Source organism: Triturus cristatus, chromosome 4_2 (genome assembly GCF_964204655.1).
Source record: "Triturus cristatus chromosome 4_2, aTriCri1.1, whole genome shotgun sequence".
Taxonomy (NCBI): Eukaryota; Metazoa; Chordata; class Amphibia; order Caudata; family Salamandridae; genus Triturus; species Triturus cristatus.
Window position 1 is genome coordinate 83,447,977 of NC_140586.1, and position 17,056 is coordinate 83,465,032.

The 17,056-nt window shown below is 48.7% G+C and overlaps 1 protein-coding gene across 1 annotated transcript in view; it reads right to left on the bottom strand.

The window, feature by feature from the left end:
- Nucleotides 1–515, bottom strand: part of LOC146833042 (uncharacterized) — a 48,888-nt gene extending 48,373 nt beyond the window's left edge. The window contains exon 1 of the mRNA XM_085600041.1: nucleotides 491–515. The gene's annotated coding sequence lies outside the window, so the exon portion shown is untranslated. The remainder of the gene's footprint in view (nucleotides 1–490) is intronic.
- Nucleotides 516–17,056: the final 16,541 nt, after the last annotated feature.

Here is a 17,056-nt window from a genome sequence, read left to right on the forward strand (position 1 = left end):
TTTACATGAAACAACTTTTAACGCCATTTATAAGAAGCAAGATAATATTAACATTGCATAATAATAAGTATAACAATTAACACGTGCAGAAGAGCGAAAGATATTAATGAATAACACAATAAATATGTAGCCATACCAATAATTATAAAGAACAAGAGAATAAAGAATAGCAGTTATGAAAAGGGATATAAGAGTGAAAAAAAGAGAAAGGTAGAAGAGAGAAGAAGAGAAAAAGAAGAGAGAGGAAAAGAGAAGAGAAGAGAAGAAAGGAAAGAAAGAAGAGAGAAAAGAAAAAAGGAAAGTGCATCGATGAAAAACAAGAAGATGCAAAAAGAGGAGAAACAGGATGAAGAAGGTACAATAAAGGAAGAAAAATAAGTACATTAAAGAAACAAAGCAAGATAGAAGATTCAAAAACATACTGACGCACTACAAATAACATAAAAGGATGAGGGTGGTGAAGCTACATAAGGAAAATGGCACAACTAACCGTGTGACTCAGGGCGGATCAGGGAAGGAGGACATCATCCAGAACAGACCAGTGATGACATAGATTTTATACGCAAAATAACTGCACCTAGTGGACAAAAAGAGAAAAAATATGACAAGTAAGAAGTATTAATAAGGTATGCTAAAAAACATTAAATAAACTGAGAGATAAAACATTTTAGAGATAAAAAGCACAAAAAGACATTATGAGGACAAAAGTTAAACAGGAGCAGATCGAGATATGTCCATCTTATCTTCACGGCATTAATCCAAGAATCTCTGAAGCAAAACAGGGTCTTCATAAGTCGTAATTTTATTTTTATCCGTAACTTTGAAGAGGCAAGGGTGGAAACGTCCAAAACGAGCATTAAGAGCACGAAGAGCTGGTCGCATGGCAAGAAATTTCTTCCGACGATCTGCCGTTGCTTTGGCATAGTCCTGAGCAAAAAAGAGAGTGGAGCCTTGCCAAGTGACATGTTCTTTAGATTTAGCAGCTTGCAAGACCCGCAGTAAGTCTGTATATTCTAGGAAATAGATAATGACTCCTCTGGGTTTAGATGAAGAAGACATTGAGGTTGTATTCCGACCCAAATGATGAGCTCGCTGGATGTTCAAAACAGGAGACGTTGAGAGACACAGGGTTTTTTGGAAGAAATGACTTAAAGAAAGAGATGGGATCCGAACCTTCCAAGCGTTCTGCCAGGCCATAAATACGCAGGTTATGGCGTCGATTGCGGTTTTCCAAATTCTCCACTTGTTTCTGGAGAGAGAGAATATCAGATTGGAAGGAACCTGGTGTATTACATCCTGGACAGAGTCTACTCGCCGTTCCATCAGTATGATCCTATTTTCCATAGTAGACCATTTGTCATCCAGGGATTGAAGACGACTGTTTGTTTCTTCCATATAAGGATGAAGAGCACGTATTTCCTCAAGTAATACATCCATAGTGTCTGGCGGAGGAGACACAGTAGGTGAAGGAGGATTTGTTTTAACTCGTTTGCCAGAGGAAGCAATTAGTTTTGGAGCAAGGTTAGTTGAGGAGAGTGAGGCATTAAGAGATGTTACCAGAGCGTCCAAAAATAACAATACTATTGAAAATCAACCATAGAAGACATGAAAGTCATGTGAAAGCCAGTCACCACTGCATGAACTGACAAGAGGCATTTACAAGAGCAAAAGAAGGAAATGCCATCAAATTGAGGAACAAAATGTGGCTAATATTGAAAGCTGGTTACTGTGGATAGATTCCATGGTTGCAAACGATGAGACAGCAAGCGTCGGGAGACAAAATGGCGGGCACGAGCTTCCGAGGGAAAACACGCTGGTCGCATTTAAAATGAAGGAGAGCTCACCGAAGCCGCAGAAAGGAACAGAACCATGGGGGAGTGTGTCTCATGGCAGCAGATGTTCTCCAGGAGCAGCAACAAAGGGAGGGTCCGCTGGAAAGTCCGCACCTCCGATGAGTCCCCACGGAGCCTCCTCAGGCAGCGCCCATCTTCGGTTGGCGTCAAGCCACACCCCAGTCATATGATTGTTGGGCACAAAAAGGGCCGGTACCACGGGCCAATCCTATGCACCTGTTGCACATGTGACTTCCTGTGGCAGCCGCTATGATGCCCGTCACAGATGAGTTCATTAAACAAAAGTGCACCTACTTGAATGCCAACCAAATGGGGTGCAGACAAGCCTATTCCGCCAAGAGAGGCAAATACCCTGAGAGTACCTGTCGCCACTCATTCTCCCCCTCTGGGTCTAGCAGCTGCTTCCATGGCGCCTCCCTGAGATGCGTTGGAATTAGTTTCCTTAAAAATGAACTGCATGACTTGGAGTTTGGACCTGTTGGATTGAAACAATTTTACTTTCCCCCGGTTCTAGGTTTGCCAATAACAAGGTGCAATGGCCTGATAATTGCATTATTGCTTATTGTAGTCGGGTCACTCACGACGTCCCTGTAGTTTTATAGGGAGTTTGTTAAGCACTGTGTGTTGCCTTATTGGTTCATCTGAGAATGTTGTTAAGCACTGTGAAAGGTCATGGTTTATGGTTGGGGTATCATTTGGAATTATGGTTAGGTTTGAGGCTTGGTTAAGCGTAAGCCTAGGGTTAGGTGAACAATTGAAACTTGAAGAAATGTCATTCGTGTTTCCGCTCAGGTAGGTGAAGCATCTTCCTAAAACGGCAAACAAATTAGTTTAAGCATGTCTCTTCCTAAAATGAATAATAAAATTACGCCTCAGTGAGCATTATTTTTATAAAAGTATAACCGAAATCTTTATGAGAACTTTTTGTCTCGAATGCGAACTTCCTTTAGCCACCGGATGGCAGTAGCATCATTTGCAAAGACAACAGAGTCTGTATTAGTCTTATCTGTGTTGCCTCCCACCGCTATCATTTTTAGGGCTAAGCTGCTGTCGGGTTCCTAAGTACTTCTTGTGGGCATTCTGAAAGCTTCCCTGGATATGCATTCTGCCCATTGCCGACCATTGGCTTTGTGGTTTGTAACTCACATTTGCTTGCTTTCTATTTGGTGGCTTTATTTGCTTTAGGCTGCCCAGCATGCCTTTGTCCATCTGATAGAGAAATTCTTTTTTACTGTATCCATCCAAGTACTCGTTTTCAGTAAACAGCCCTTTAAATCTTGTTCTTATCGTGTCACATTTGCTGTGCCACAGTGACGTAACTGGGTGGTGCGAGGGCGGTCCGCCCCATGCGGCAGTTTTTTGGGGCGGCGGGAGTTGTGTCTGTCGACTATCACCAGGGCTTTAAGTGGGCCGGGTCTCACCGGGTCTGAGCACCGGCAGTTTTTTAGGTCTTGCCTGACCCAGCGCATGTGCTGGTCTGGCAAGACATTTTGTGAGGGCTCCAAAAAGTGCTACCAGGCCAGCCTAGACCTACAGTGCATGTGCGCGGGCGCGCGCTTCGCGCTTTACCGCTATTACTTTCACTTTCATGTTTGATCGCGATAGCGATCACTTTCGCGGCCGCCTTGATGTTCTCCGTGAGGCTTCAATAGATTGCAGCAGTTAAAACAAGCATTGGCATAGCCAATAGGTCTTGCTTTTGGGACCTTATAAGTGTTTAGTTATGCAACTGTTGCATGGCTAAACACTTATAAGGTCCCAAAGGCGAGACCTATTGGCTATGCCAATGCTTGTTTAAGGAGGTCTCGAAACGGGTCTCTATCGGGCTCTGTTTTGTGCCCTGGCACAGGCGGTCTGTTTTCTTACCGGACTGCAGTGACAGCAGGCACACTTGTGGAGAAGTTACGGCATGACGTCATGCCAGGTGAGCGTACTAGGGGAAGGGAAATTCTTTAAAGAGAGTAATTTCTCTCTAGATTTCCCTTCTCTTTTTGAAACTCAGGAGGAGCAACATTGTCGTGGTGTCACCAGGGCTTTAAGAGGAAGCTTTCTCAATATTCTATATAACAAGCCATAGTTGCTACTTATTTATCTTATGCAACTAAAAACCATTGACAAAGCCAACAGTCCTGACTTGTTGTAGATATGATGTTACTTGTTGTATCATATATGTGGATGCAATGAGAGAAACAGCAAAATACAAGTCGGATGGCACACTATGCTAAGCACAGATTTTTTGCATACCTGTTTTTAAGCCACGCCTTTAATGATATTGACCACGCCCCTTTGTGAGACCCCCCAGTTTTTTCATCCCACTTAAAGCCCTGACTATCACCACCCCCCCCCGGCCTCAAGAACAAGTCGTTCATCTCCCCCTCGACCCCTCAGGAACAAGTCCTAAGTCGTCTGTCAGCCGGCACCCAGCTCTTACCTACACCCGGGTAGCAAACTTAAGGGCCGCCCAATGAGGCAGTACGTATAGCTACGCCACTGCTGTGCCTTCAAAGACACAGGTCAAATGTCAGGCTCTGTCTTCCAGGGATCCTAGTGTTTATTTTTCTTTCTCTGACTTCAAAGTAAGAGAAGTTATGTGACAATCTTGCTGTGAAACGGAAAGACTTTTTTCTAAAACACAACAAAATGAACAGTGAAGATATTTCAAAATATATCAAAATTATGAAAGTACAAATTAAGTTTATTTATTTTTTTGTATTTCTGAAGTGTGGTGGAAACTAATATTCGAAAAAGATCAAAACACTCCAATACAGTAGGTGAAGACATTTCCACACATAGTTTGTGCGCTGTAAAACTGCATGTCTGTGCAAATGTAATGGTCATTTCAATTGAAAATGTGTTGTCTGTAATGTCAATGTCCCACTCCACCTCAGTCTACCCCACTCCACCCTGATCAACCCCACTCCACCCGATCTACCCACTCCACCCTGATCCAGCCCATTCCACCCTCTCCACTCTACCCCACGCAAATCAACCCCACACCAATAATCTTCCCCACTCCAATGTACCCTGCCCCCTACACAAATCTACCACATTTCCCCACGTAAATCTACCCCACTCCAATGCACCCCACTCCAAACAGCACCACTCCAAACTACCCCACTACAATCTACCCCCACAACTCCAATCTAGCCCACTTTACTTCACTACAATATACCCCAATACAATATACCCACTCTACCCTACTCCACTCAATGCCAATCTACCCCACTCAACACTACTCTACACCCAGTCTAGCCCACTCCACCTCACCCCAACCCCCCTCACGTTTGCCCATGCTAAACAGCAGCCACACTTGTGTACAACATAGCTACAACACATTGCCAAAGCCAATAGCTTTAGCAAAGGGCAGACCTATTAGCTTTGCCAATGATTCTTATTGTTTATACCTTAATGTAGCACTTATAAAGCGTTGGCAGGCAGCGCAGCGTTGTATAATTACATGTGGGTTAAGTAGCACAAGAAAATAAAGTCTGCAAAAGTATATTTCGCAAAATATCTCATTTTTAGCTGACTACTGTCATATTTAAACTTGTCATGCCTCTAAATATGGTCTGAAGCACGTGCCACAGTGTATGCTGGATACAGATTTAAAATAATAAATTAACACAGCCCTATGACACAAGGGAAGTCAGTTTGAATGAATTTAGACTTTAAATACAGATCAACTATTTTGTAAGGAAAGATTTAAGTGGAATTTTATTTTGGAGTCTATGGCCCAAAGGATTGCAAACCCCATCTTGATGCTTTCAGCCACTGTTGAGCATGAAACTCAACACCCTTTTTAATATTAGTACAAACGGTTAAACATTCTAAGACAGAAGGCCAGCTATGAGGGATTCTCTTCCTGGCCAGGCCTTAGAACCCTGTACGGAAAGAGACAGTCTTCTTTCATTCCTGATCATGGCTGCTCATGAAGCTAGATTAATACGTTTCGCAATGATTTAAAGTTTAAACACCCTTTCCTGTATTTGTCCCACCTTCTGTTGCTTCAAGTCTGATGATTGAAACCAGGGGGGCAATTAGGTCTTAACTTCGGAGAGGAAGGGGGCCTAACATGGCAAACAAAGGGGCGTGGCTAACATGTTAATCAATTGGGGCGGGGCTAACATTGTAGACATCAGGATCGGGTGATGCTCAGGTCAAGCTGAGAAAAAGAAGTGGCAAATTCTGCAATCGAAACTGGACAACAATTAGTTTTATGAGAATTAAATTGGAGAACAGAGGGTAACGTCAACCATTTATATAATAACAGACATAAGGGATTTGTTCATCTTGCAATAAAGTGTCACTCAAATGCATTATATTTTCACACCACAATATTTTGTAAATGGTTAAAATTGCACCCTTTTTACTAATGAAATGCTCATGAAATTGGTTGGAAAGACCCCAGAACAACATGCTACTCTCTGAGAAACCAGGACTGGTCAAAGATATAATTCACACAAAAATGTGACTCTGGACACGTGTGTCATGTACTTGTCCACCCCCCAAAGACACAGAAGGAATTTCAGAATTTGCAATGTCAATCAATCAATCAATGACACTTGTAGAGCGCGCTACATACCCGTAGGGTCTCAAGGCGCTGGGGGGGGGGGGGGGGGTGCCGCTACTGCTCGAACAGCCAGGTCTTCAGCTTCTTCCTGAAGGAGAGGTGGTCTTGGGTCAGGCGCAGGTCGGGGGGGAGGGAGTTCCAGGTCTTGGCGGCCAGGTAGGAGAAGGACCTTCCTCCTGTAGTTGCTCTTCGGATGCGGGGGACGGCGGCGAGGGCGTGGTTGGCTGAGCGGAGGTGGCGTTTGGGAGCGTAGAAGTTGACTCGGCTGTTGAGGTAACTCGGGCCTCGGTCGTGTAGAGCTTTGTGTGCGTGGGTGAGGAGGCGGAAGGTGATTCTTTTGTTGACGGGGAGCCAGTGAAGGTCTCTCAGAGGTCCGGAGATGTGGCTGGTTCGTGGGATGTCGAGGATGAGTCTGGCTGAGGCGTTCTGGATCCGCTGGAGTCTCTTCTGGAGCTTGGCGGTGGTACCGGCGTAGAGGGCGTTGCCGTAGTCCAGACGGCTGGTGACGAGGGCCTGGGTGACGGTCTTCCTGGTCTCGGTGGGGATCCACCAGAAGATCTTCCGTAGCATGCGTAGGATGTTGAAGCACGTCGAGGAGACTTTGTTAACTTGCCTGGTCATGGAGAGGGAGGAGTCCAGGACGAAGCCCAGGTTGCGTGCGTGGTCTGTCGGTTTGGGTGCGGTGCCCAGGGCGGGAGGCCACCAGGAGTCGTCCCAGGCGGAGGGTGAGGAGCCCAGGATGAGGATCTCCGTCTTGTCCGAGTTCAGTTTCAGGCGGCTGATCGTCATCCACTCGGCTACCTCTTTCATCCCGTCGTGCAGGTTGGCTCTGGCGGCGGCGGGGTTGTTGGTCAGGGAGAGGATCAGCTGGGTGTCGTCGGCGTAGGAGATTATGCTGAGGTTGTGTTTGCGTACGATGGCCGCGAGGGGGCTCATGTAGACGTTGAAGAGGGTGGGACTCAGAGATGATCCTTGGGGGACGCCGCAGATGACTTCGGAGGCCTCTGACTTGTACGGTGGTAGGCGGACTCTCTGTGTTCTTCCGTCGAGGAAGGAGATGATCCATTCCAGCGCCTTGTCCTGGATTCCGACGTTGCTGAGGCGCTGTACTAGGGTGCGGTGGCAGACAGTGTCGAATGCCGCGGAGAGGTCCAGGAGGATGAGGGCCGCTGTTTCTCCATTGTCCATCAGGGCTCGGATGTCATCGGTGGCGGCGATGAGGGCGGTCTCGGTGCTGTGGTTGGCTCGGAAGCCGGACTGTGAGGGGTCGAGGGATCCGTTCGTCTCGAGGAAGGCGGCCATCTGCTTGTTGACGGTCTTCTCGATGACTTTGGCTGGAAACGGGAGAAGCGAGATGGGGCGGTAATTCTTGAGGTCGGTGGGGTCCGCTGTTGGTTTCTTGAGTAGAGCGCTGAGTTCGGCGTGCTTCCAGCTCTCCGGGAAGATGGTGGTGTCGAAGGATGTGTTGATGATGTCTCGCAGGTGGGGTGCGATGACAGCGTCGGCCTTGTTGAAGACGTGGTGAGGGCAAGGGTCGGTCGGTGATCCGGAGTGGATGGAGTTCATTGTGCGGATGGTGTCTTCGGTGCTGATCGGGGTCCAGGCGTGAAGGATGGTGGTGGGGGGTGGTTGTTCGGTCACGGTGTGCGTTGGTTGGTTGTTGAAGCTGCTGTGTATGTCCGTGATCTTGTTGTGGAAGTATGAAGCGAGGGAGTTGCAGAGGTCTTGCGATGGGGTGACGTCGTTGTTTCCTGCGCTGGGGTTGGAAAGTTCTTTCACGATGTTAAAGAGTTCCTTGCAGTTGTGTGCGTTGTTGTCCAACCGGTCCTTAAATGCTGTTTTCTTGGCGGCGCGGATCAGCTGGTGGTGTTTCCGGGTGGCCAGTTTGTAGGAGGTCCTGTTGTCCGGTGTCGGTTCCCTTCTCCAGACTTTCTCGAGGGCTCGGCAGTTCTTCTTGGAGCTCTTGAGTTCGTCGGTGAACCATGGGGCCTTCTTGCTGCCGGGTCTGCTAGGCGGGGTCCTCAGAGGGGCGAGTTCGTCCGCGCAGTTGCTGATCCACTTCGTGAGGTTGTCGGCGGCCTGGCTGGGGTTCGCTGAGCTGGCAGGGGGGTGCTGACTCAGGGAGGTGGCGAGCTGGTCTGCTGTGATCTTGTTCCAGCTTCTGCGGGCGGCCTGTTGCTGGTGGTGGTGGGTCGTCGTTCTCTTGAAAGTGAAGTGGACGCAGCTGTGGTCCGTCCATTGAAGCTCTGTGGCGTGGCTGAACTCGATGTCTGTGCTGGAAGAGAAGACTGCGTCGAGTGTGTGTCCGGCGAGGTGGGTGGGGGTGGACACCAGTTGCTTGAGTCCAAGGTTGGCGAGGTTGTCGAGCAGGGTGGTGGTGTTGCGGTCGTTGTTGTTTTCCAGATGGAAGTTGAGGTCTCCCAGGAGGATGTAGTCAGCGGAGGGGAGGGCATGCGGGCTGACGAAGTCGGCGATGTCCTCGCTGAATTGTGTGCGTGGTCCCGGGGGTCGGTAGATCAGGGTGCCTCTGAGGGTGGTGTTCGGGTTGGTGTGGATCTGGAAATGCAGGTGTTCGGCGGTTGTCAGGGTGTCGTCGGTGCTGGTCGTGAGACGGATGGTGTTCCTGTGGATGATGGCGATGCCTCCTCCCATCTGGTTGGCGTTTCGGTCCCTCCGGACGATCTTGTAGCCCTCTGGGATGGCGATGGCGATGTCGGGAGCTGAGGATGCGTTCATCCAGGTCTCCGTGAGGAAGGCAACGTCAGGGGCTGTGGCGTCTAGGAGGTTCCAGACTTCGATGGCGTGTCTGTGGACGGAGCGGGTGTTGATCAGGATGCACTTGAGGTGGGTGCTGCTGGCGTTCGACTTGGTGGGTGCTGGTGCGAGGCAGGTCCGGGTGCAGGTGAACTTGCAGGCGTGGCAGCTGAAAGGTCCGTGGGTACGTCGTGGAGTGGCTTGGTGGCAGTCTGGAAGTCGGCCGGTGTTGAGAGCGGTGAGGGTGGCGGCGGCGTACGTCCGGCGGGTCGGTCGGGATCGTCGAGGTCCAGGGTTCCTGGCACTGGGCGCGGTCCAGGCGCGGACGGGCGCAGACGGGCTTACCTTTGGCGCGCCTTCAGCGCACAATTGGCGCGCCCGCTGCGCGTCAACGCTGCGCGTTCGCACGGTCGCCATTTAAGGCGAAGTGCGCGGGTGGGCGGAGCAGCTGGGAGGCGGGAGCGGGGAGGGTACAGAATACAAAAAAGGGCGGGGAAAAGCGGCGTTTGGCGGGAAGGGAGGGCGGAGGGCGGCGGGCAACAAGGAAGGAAGGCGAAACACGGGGAAAACGAAATTCAGACAAAACAGGCACAAAGATTCGTCAAAACAAGGGAAAAATCGGGTTTATGACAAGCAGGCACAAATTCACGTGAAAACAAAGGGCAAAACAACCGCAGCGGCGGCAATCAGGAACGAGGCAGCAGCGAGGCACAGGGATGCAAGGGGCACACGCAGCAGCTGGTGGCCGTGCGGCGCGGGGGTGTCCCACAAGTGGGTCACACTCACCTGCGTCGCACGGTCGCCATTTAAGGCCAAGTGCGCGGGTGGGCGGAGCAGCTGGGAGGCGGGAGCGGGGTGCCCATTTGCAGTGTTGTTACAAACTATAGCACTTACAAACATACATTCTTTTGTAGTAAAGCCATTAAAGCATGGTGCTTTAATGAATAGGCAGTAAAAGTAGGGGTGGGTGGGGTGTTGTGCAGCAGCACCCCCAAAATAACCATGCTGGAATTCAGAGGGTGCGTGAGAAATAATAAAGCATTTGCAGTCTGATGATATCATGTTACATTTGCTGTTCTTCAAAAGACAGGTCAAATGCCTGGCTAGGCACACTGCTAAGAACACAAAACTTGGTAATTATATCCCTGTCACAAAGATCCAATACTCACCTCTTCAGCTGGTGCAGCTCCTATTGTAATTGCATTTATATAGCACGTACTACGCTTGACGAGGCGTCAAAGCGCTTTTTCGGTGAGTAGCACACTACTCTGGAGCTCATAGAGGATTAGTAGTAAATTAGTATAGTGAAATATGGAATTATTTTGAGCGGTGGATATGTTCGTCTGTTATTTGGATTGAGAAGGATAGTGGGGGCATAGAAGAGGGAAAAGGTTTGCCTTTATATAGCGCTTGCTACCCCATATGAGGTGTTGAAGCACTTTTAGTTTGGGAGATCTGAATAGTAAAAGTGTTATAAAGAAGTACGGGAGTCCATAGGTTCATGTAAGATACTTCTTTAATGGTAGCTTAGTTCCATCACAGGTGGTCAGGATAACAGGAGGAAGTTAGGAAGTACAAGGATAGCCCCACCAGGAGCAAGCTCCATTCAGCTCAGCCTGAGTACACCAACTGCCAAACTCCTCTAGAGAGACACCCAGGCATTCCATGATGTCATGCAACATTCCAACTCCAACAGAGCTGTGCAGTAGAGAAAAGCTAACAAGTAATCTACAACACATCCTCTTCCCTTAGGGAACAAAAGAAGTAAAGTAAGATACCCAATAAACCTTAGGCAAGAAGGTGCAGCAATGAAGTGCACCTATCCTCGGGTGTAATGCACGAGGTAACACAAAACGACTAGCATGAACAGACATATGTTAAAGATCACAAACAACATCACTACACGCCCCATCCCCCTCCCTTAGGGAAAACAATGCATGGCACAGATGAAAAACACAATGCAACAAGAAAGGCGAACACCCACCCATCCTCCCCAAAAGTGGGTACACCCAGGGGAAACACCCTGTAACCAGGTGGATGTAAATACAGACCCTTGGAAGAAAACAACATCTCCAAAAACAACAACAAGGATTAGGCTAGAAGGCATGCTGACTCTTAAGATCCACCAGGAGTAACAAAGAGATCTAAACACAAAACTGCACACTCAAAGTCCTCCAAACATGAAACCCTTGGCCACGAGTTCCATGGAGGCGGACTTCGACTGGAACACAGTGTCAACTAGAAAAGAAGACCCATTGATAGCGCTGGAAATTAGTCAAGCACGCCAAAAACACAGAGTACTAACCCTTGAAAAAAAACAACCTCCCCTAAATAGGGTACACCATAGGGTACACAGACCCAAGAAAACTAGAAGACTAAAATAGAGGCATTGCCTACCCCCACAACCTCCCCAAAGAAATGGGTACACTCTACGTACACAGACAACAACTTAGAGACATTGACAACCTACAAACGCAACCTGAACCACAACCCCTAACTAGTTTACACCTAGAAGGGTACACAGGATACTAACCCCGGAACACCGAAAACTAGATTAGAGGCACAGACTACCCCCACAACCTCCCCGAATAAATGTATATAGACCGAGAAACTACTGACATCAACTACCAGCACAACCTCCCCAAAGAGACAGATACACTGCATGTTAAACACTACGCAAAATAATACGACTACACCTAGGTAGGGTACACCCACAGAGCAGTCACCCTAAAAACTGACATGAGGCATTGACTACCACCCAAAGACAACCTAAGATACACCACAGAGTACTGATCTTGGAAAATAGCTCATAGGCATTGACTACCCAGAAACAACACCACCTCCCCTACGTAGGGTGCTTGCCTAGCGAACTAGTACAGGACATTGACCAGCCAGCAATGACAAAACACCACAGTACACCACAAGTGTACACAACGAGAAAGACACACAACTTGCCTTTAGTAGAATACAGCAGAAGGTACATAGAATAAGGCTAAGCAACAACAACAGACTTCCCCATGACAGGGTAGAGCAAAAGAAATACATTAGCCAAAAAACTTTAACCTCCAATCAACACAGTGTTGAGAAAAGAATTGATACATTGAGTTCCCCATGGCTCTCACAAGCCAATACAAGCAGTGCTGTGAGAGAAGGCAAGGAGAAATACTAGGCACCGGTGATCGGTCTATCACCCGAGAACTCCACACAAGACCTTCCACAGCTGCCAGCATGCCGTGTAGAACAGTCGAGTCCCTTTCTTTCCCTGAATTCCGCCGTTGAAATTAATGTTCAAAGCTCCATCACCCACTTGTTCACAAGATCCATCACCTTACGTAAATTGCGGAAAGTACTCCCCTTACTGTGCCGCTCTACTCTTTGACCACTTGTGAATCAGGCCGACCGGGTGATTTTGCCCACGAAACTTTATTGGCAACACGATTAGCAAAAAAACACACCTTGAACAGTCGGCAGATGAGCGTTGTCACCGCAATGATAAACAAAGATGGCCGCCCCCATTTGAGACGTGCCTACGTAACAGCGTACTTGGAACGACTGACGGCAGAGCCAGGACGCAAACACGAAGAACTCAGGATGTTCCACCAACTCACGTGAAGATTCTACGACGTCACCACAATAAGGGAGCAGGTCAAGGGCAGCGGAGCTCCTCCGAAGCAACTGTCACACGCAGCAGGCCACACGCAGCAGGTAGGGCGAATGCGTGCGTTGCTTGGTGAAAGTCGTCTGAAGCAATCAGTGTCCCCCATAAAGCACTGCCCTGCCGCTACTCCAAACACCAGAACAGTTCCACAAGATCGCCGCAGCTGTCGCTAAATCCGCACCGCTACCCCTTGGACATAGCCTGGACGTAGCTATGTAATCACTGTCGGTCACTGCCCAGACTTCGTAGAAAACGCTGACAACAACACTTCCCATTCCACATAGATAAACAAACCGTTGCTGAAGAGACTGTATCAGACGTCTTCTAGAAGACAGCAAGATGACAGCAGGCTCACCATAGACACACACACAGACAGACCAATACAGAGCGTCTGCAAAGTAACTAGGCGAGCTTGAGGGTAGCTGGGCACCGTTGAAAACTCCAGATGACAGCAGACAGATGGGTGACAGTAGACTAAACGCCCAGGCTGCAGGCTGTCCAGATGTTACAGGACACTGGTGGGGCTGACCAGGGCGTTACTTTTGTGTTTCAATTGACGTCTTGAAAGTCCTTAAAATCCTTAGTTCCTTTTCTTTTGGTTCCTTAGTTCCTAGAAGTCCTTACTCCTTAGTGCACACGTCATTCCTTAAGATCGTCGCCAAAATGTTATAAAGAAGTACGGGAGTCCATAGGTTCATGTAAGATACTTCTTTAATGGTAGCTTAGTTCCATCACAGGTGGTCAGGATAACAGGAGGAAGTTAGGAAGTACAAGGATAGCCCCACCAGGAGCAAGCTCCATTCAGCTCAGCCTGAGTACACCAACTGCCAAACTCCTCTAGAGAGACACCCAGGCATTCCATGATGTCATGCAACATTCCAACTCCAACAGAGCTGTGCAGTAGAGAAAAGCTAACAAGTAATCTACAACAAAAAGCTTTATGAGAGGATGCAAGGAGGGGTAGAGGAGGGAAGAGTATGGTGTTTGGGATGAATGAAAGAATGGAGGTAGAGGGTATATTGATAGAGGTATAGGGTTAGAGATAGGGTAGTGCTTTAGAGAGAGTAGTAGAGTGAGGTTTGAAATGAGTCAGAGTGGAGGTAGAGGATATATTGCTAGAGATATAAGGTGAGATCTTGGGTAGTGCATTGGATATGCTGAATTAAAAGCAAAGTAATTCATGTATAAATATATTAGTACATGGAAGGTGTATGCCTAAGGAAGGTAATATATGTAAAATAAGGTTGTGTTTAATAAACTCAGACTTTCAAGTGTTTTTGTACTTGTGTGTTTGTGATAGGTGTGAGATCATTCCGTACAATTACAGACCGCAGACCACTATCCCACCTGAAATAATGGAACTATCTAAATACCTGTATTTTCACACTGCAATTCCTTCCACCAAGCCAGTGAATGTCCATGTTTAACAAATGGCCAAATAATATTAAAGAATGAAGAAAATAACAAAAGGAGACCACACGCAAGCCAATTTACATAGTAAACAAATAATGAAATGAAACTAAGAAAAAGTTGTTATCCTAGGCTAGCCCGATGGCCTGCGGACAGGCTTGGTGTTATAAATCAGCTTAACACATTGGGGCCTCGCTTCAGATGGAGGAAAATCTTACAAAGAACTACCGGTTAATTGCAAGAGGCAGCTTAAAATGTGTATTGTGATGGTGTAACAAATGTACAGCACAGTGAATGTTTAAAATTGGCAGGTTTCATTGGTCTTTATTGAGATAGAAGAATCGAAAAACCTGTCTGCAATGCACATACTACTGATCCAAACTTAGGACGTGGTGGACATATTCGGCCACCATTTGTTGTTACAGTCCTGCAGACTACTTTAGAAAGACCAACCTACCCCTTGACTGGATGTATTAGAAATGGGCCCCATATGCTTCAATTGACATCACAGGCAGGGACCCCCCTCCACCCGTGGCAGCACTGGCAAGGGCCACTCAGCAGATAAGGGGGGCTTGTTCTGCTTCACATCAGCATCTCTTGCAAGGACATGCCAGGGTACTACTGCCTCAAGGCTACTTGCTGCAAATGAGGCCACGATCTGCTTCACTTGCAAGTACCACATCGCCTTACCGCTGTTACCTGCACGGACCGTGGCTGGGAAGATGTACACAGCAGGGGCAAAGGGATGGTCAGTGCAGGTGACGCTTTTCCTTTGTAAAGGAATTCCTGCTGGTATCACATTGATTTGCTGTGCACATCTTGCCACTCCCAGCCCATGCTGCACACAGCAGTGACTGGCATGGCTCAGAGGCAGGGCGCGGGGGGTTGCGAGGAAGGCTGCGGGGGGTTGCGAGCTGGGGGGCAAAATAAAAAAATCTAAACTTACCTTGAGGCCGGTCTCGCATCGCTGCTCCTGCTCTCCTGTCTCCGACTTCAGGAAGCAGGCAGCCAGGCTAACTCCCCTAAGCCAATCACAACGCTGCAATGCAACGTTGTGATTGGTCTGAGCGCATTGACATGGTGCTCAGCCAGGGGCTGAAGGGCTGGAGGGGTGGGCATGTTCTCCATGCAGGCTGTAATGCAACCTGCATGGAGAAGTGGGAAAGTGCGCATGAGTGGTTTGGGCGGCCCCTGGGGGCCGACTAAACAGTCCTCACGCACTTTAGAGTGGGAAAACCACTCCTGCCCTACCCTGCTCCGTGAGCAGAGCAGCCCCGCCCACCCGCAAAGCAGCAGGACACGTCACAAAGCATAGAATGATAATAACTTAAAGTCATTATCATTGAATGTTTCTCTTGTTCCCACTGCTGTAAAGCGGTGGGGCAACGCTCCTCCGCCATACTGGAGGAGCCGCCCTCGGCTGCACATCACATCAAAGGTGCTTAGGTAAAATCCCTGCCTATCACCTTGGTGGCAGCCCGTCTCAAAGAAAACAAAAGGGGGGGGGGCAGGAAGGATTGCTGAAACCTTTTGGAGACTGGCTGGCTCAGGCTGGTTCTGGGCCCTCAGAAGTGGTCATTAAAATCAAAATCTCGGATGCTAAAGCATCCCATAATAAAAACTCTACCCCATGTGGACCCTTAATACAAATAAAACTGGGAAAGAACGGTTTGCGTACTTTCATTATTTCAGTGCATGTAAATCAGGAAAGTGTGTCATACTGTCATCTGAACCTTGGCAGCCCGGGCTGAAGACGACGACGAGGGGGGTTGCTGAAGCCCGTTTAGCCAAATGGGCGTTGCACGCCTGATTTAGGGATGCGCTAAATGTACATGATGCCCTGGGGTGCAAAAGGGCCGCGCGCCACATGGCCATCCGAGAGGCCCAACAGTGAAAGCAGCGATTATTGGTCCCGTTGTCCCCTGTCCAATAATCTCTCCTGCTCGTCTGTGCTCTTGGGGCTCAGGGGCCTGTCTCGGGGCTGTGGCTGCAGGACGCACAGCCCAGGGTCTGCTGAGGGCCACAGACTGTCCACCTCGTGCCAGGGACGGACAGCGGCCGGGAGCCACGGGCCGCATAAAACTGGAGTCAGGCGCCCCTGCTCGTGACTGCACCTTGTTCAGCAGCAGCTAAACAGGCCAGAGTGGATGGACTGCCCTACAATGTTGACTGCCTGCGTGGACCCCCAATATATTAAGGATATGCACTGGGCAGAGAAACATAGACATGTTCTGTGGTCATGCAATGAACATCACCTGTCGGGGTCTGCGGTCGCTGTGGGACAGGTGGATGTTGGGGAGAAACCAGGCTGACAATGTTCTCAGAAACAACAACCGAGACGGCCACAGACATCGAAGTAGTACTAAAAGACGACACTCATCACAGACATTGAAGGCCAACAACACCGCACCAAGCAGTACCACCACTACCACTACCACCAGCACCACCATCACTAGTACCACCACCACCACCATTACCACCAGTACCACCACCACTACCAGTCCGAGTACCACCAGTACCAACACCAGTACTTCCACCACCAGTACCACCATCACCACCAGTACCACCAATGCCACCAGTAACACCACCGCCACCACCCCACCAATACCACCACCAACAGTAACACCACTACCAGTACCACCTGTACCATTAGTACCACCTGTACCACCAGTACAACCACCGCCAGTACCACCACCACCTTTACTACCACCATGAGTAGCACCAGCACTACCACCACCACCACCAGTACTACAACCAGTACCACCACCAGTACCATTACCAGTACCACCACCACCCATACCACCACCACCA